Below are 3,232 nucleotides of genomic sequence, written 5' to 3'. Positions count from 1 at the left end.
AAACCGAAAATGCCTTAAGAGTGCATAGGTGCTATACACAGAAATATATGAGAAGAAATATGAGACAGAATAGGTTTTATACACCAGTGAATACCAGGCCGTGAAGTTTTCAACCATAACTTGCTCCTCCACCTCGTACATTCTACCCCAGTTCTATAGAGGGCAGTGTGTCTTCAAAATGAGAATAAATTGTTACCGAGTATAGATATTAAGGTTTTGTTAATGTTGTTAAATGGCCATGAACGCCATAAGCTCTACATTGACCTCCTGCCAGAACTGTTCAAAAGTTCAGATAGAAATAGCCTGCAAATCTCCTGAAAACATCTAATCTTATTTATTTCAAGAGTCCGATTCAAATGAGTATTGTGGAAAAGAACAGGAAAATTCAGAAGGCCAGATTGTCAGTTAACGGTTTGCAATAAATTGTACAGGCAGTGCAGTGCCGTCACCTGGGCCTCTCTGAGATGTGCATAGTGCAACACAACCGTACTGCATTCACTTGAACATTGCCTGAGCATCGTCAACTTGTGCAGCTATATCGAAAGCTACTACCGTGTGTAGGGAGGATCCATATATCGGACCACGAGTATGTGAAGATGACTTTGTCGCTTACCTTTGCTGAGAAGGGCTAGCAGTTTTCATCTGCCTGGTGTCTATGGCATAAGAGTTTCTGTGATGAACGAAACTGAAAGGAATGAAGATAGATATTTTTTTTTCTTTGGCCAAGCACTCATCGACATTTTAAAGTTACTTACGAAAAGGAAGGTGAAGGTAAGAGGAATATGCTGCCTCCAGTGCATTTGTTGAAAAGCACGGCCCTACTTTAAGTGGTGATTGTAGGATGGAGCGAACGAATGAAAGAAGGTCACCTATCAATAGTGCCCCTCGTGGTAGCTGAGACTCGTGATCTGTGGTGTTTCATAGTAACCCTGCATGTTAATCCCTCCTATTGAGGAATCTTGTTGTTATCATACTCTTGTTCTTTGTTATTGCTATAGTTGTTTCCCCTTCGCATTGTCCTAAATATTTTTTGCAGCTCTTGTGGTCAGCAACGAAAGTATTATTATTGTTGTCGTTGTTGTTGTTGTTGTTGTTGTCGTCTTCGTTATTGTTGCTATTGTTGTTAAGGTGGGACGGGTGTTTATGCAACCAAAGAAAATACTGCAAGTCAACATATACATCCCTTTGATTTCTGAACACAGTTTCTGGCACAGTATACACTTAGCTTTATATCCTTCACGAGTCGATAAAATTAGTACAAGACAAGTATTGAAGTTGATTTAATGCACAGTTATCTCCCACAAAATGTGTGTTGTCTTGCAAGAAATCATTATCATATTTCTGTGCTTGTTTGCTTGTGCGCGCGTGTGTGTACGTGCGTGCGATTGGAGAAAGGGGTTAATCAATTGAACAAAACTCCCTATAAATTTTTCTTCGGCGAAACATTAAAGGAATAACTTGTCGTGTCATACAGCTATTCATCTAGAAGACGATTTCATTGCACCAATAACACAGCGTCCTTTTTTCACACACTCCGCAAGGATTGACGCCATTTTGATTCTTTGATTCTCAATTGATTTTATTTCCCATTTTCAACGAAGACTAATGGGCTGTGACGTCATGGTTGCAGAAAGAGACAGAGCAGACGAATGTTTGCTGTCATTGCTGTCTTTGTTGTTGTTGTTCTTGCTGACGCTGTTGTTGTTGTTGTTGTTGCTATTGTTGCTGCTGCTGTTGTTGTAGCTGCTATTGTTTTTCATGATGATGATGATGATGATGATGATGAGGATGAAGGTGTTGATGATAACAATGAATGACTACGTGGACTACAGCGATGAGAGTAAAATGGACGAAGACAACGTCGACGATCATTAGGACGACGACGAAGATTTTGCTGACGCTGTTAGTGAATTTGGGGTACGTTTTCAGGTAGAATACAGCTTTACACATATTTATATATCATATTATATTATATTTTAATTTCTAATGAAAATTATCTTTCGTTTAAGAATTCTAAAGGAAGATTAGAAAACTCATTCAGAAAGGCGTCTTCGGGAAACTTCTTACATACTTGCATATTCATTATGCATGAATATGTATATACAACCAAAACATATTTTCGTTTTATAATCCCACCCCTTCATTAAATGAATCAATGCACAAGTATCTAAAAGATACCACTACACTGAAGTATTAGTAACTAAATTGTCAGTTCCACCACCTACCCTGAAAATAAGAAATATGAAATATATGACAAAAAGAGGAATGGAAGAGATTAATATTGTTTCATTTAAAGATAATTTTGCTGAAAAAGCAATTAGTAATTATCGCTCAATATTCTTAAGTTAGTTACGGAAAATCACGTCGTCACATAAAGACTATATAAAATATATTTATTGAAATACTACCAATAAAATCGAAATGACAAGATCACTCTTCCTTAGGCAATAAGAGACAGTTTCTGCGAATGCAAGCTACCTGCTAGATACAGTAACTAAATTTCCCTTATATCACAACGTGCCATTCTACAGTAGGAAAGTCACTCTGGAATGACGAGCTGGGGTGGGTGTGCCAATGGAAAAGGGTGAAGAATAATTTCCGAAGCGTTTGTAAAATCGAATCCTCGACCTGGACACTTGGCTGCACATGTTCACGCACACACACACACACAGATTTATATATATTATATATATGTATGCATATATACATACGATGATGGTCACACCTGCCGATTTCCACGCATGACTGTTTGAAGGAAAGGATGGAAAAAAAACAGAAAAGCTGCATTTATTTGCAATGTATGTGTGAATGCAATTCAGGTCTGGATTTTTATATGAAAATCCAATGAGGACAACGAAGGTTTTGATTTTGCCTGAAATTGGACAAATATGTATGTTGATTAGACGATATAATTATATTATTGTTTGTTTCTTCAACTCAAACTTTTTACATGCATCATGACACATTTTACGCCACACCGATCGATGTTGGCAATAATTTTCTCAGGATGCTAAATTAAGGTATAGGGATTTTTAGTATACGTTTCAACTTAGACTTATACCTTAGCAAGGGTCTCCCTTTATCGCAGAATACCTCTACATGTATAAACACATGCATATCACACACACACACACACACACATACACACACACACACGCGCACACATACATACACACACACACATATATATATACAAACGTATATATGCATGTAGGTATATATATATAAATAT

General features: G+C 37.3%; 1 long non-coding RNA gene across 1 annotated transcript in view; it reads left to right on the top strand.

Annotated features, from left to right (window-relative positions):
- The first annotated feature begins 1,881 nt into the window (after positions 1-1,881).
- Positions 1,882-3,232, top strand: part of LOC106880992 (uncharacterized) — a 4,377-nt gene continuing 3,026 nt past the window's right edge. Inside the window, exon 1 of the long non-coding RNA XR_008266353.1 lies at positions 1,882-1,929. This is a non-coding gene — a long non-coding RNA (uncharacterized LOC106880992). The remainder of the gene's footprint in view (positions 1,930-3,232) is intronic.

Source organism: Octopus bimaculoides, chromosome 20, assembly GCF_001194135.2.
Source record: "Octopus bimaculoides isolate UCB-OBI-ISO-001 chromosome 20, ASM119413v2, whole genome shotgun sequence".
NCBI classification, from domain to species: domain Eukaryota; kingdom Metazoa; phylum Mollusca; class Cephalopoda; order Octopoda; family Octopodidae; genus Octopus; species Octopus bimaculoides.
Note: the sequence above shows the minus strand (reverse complement) of the source record. Positions and strands in the feature narration are given on the sequence as shown.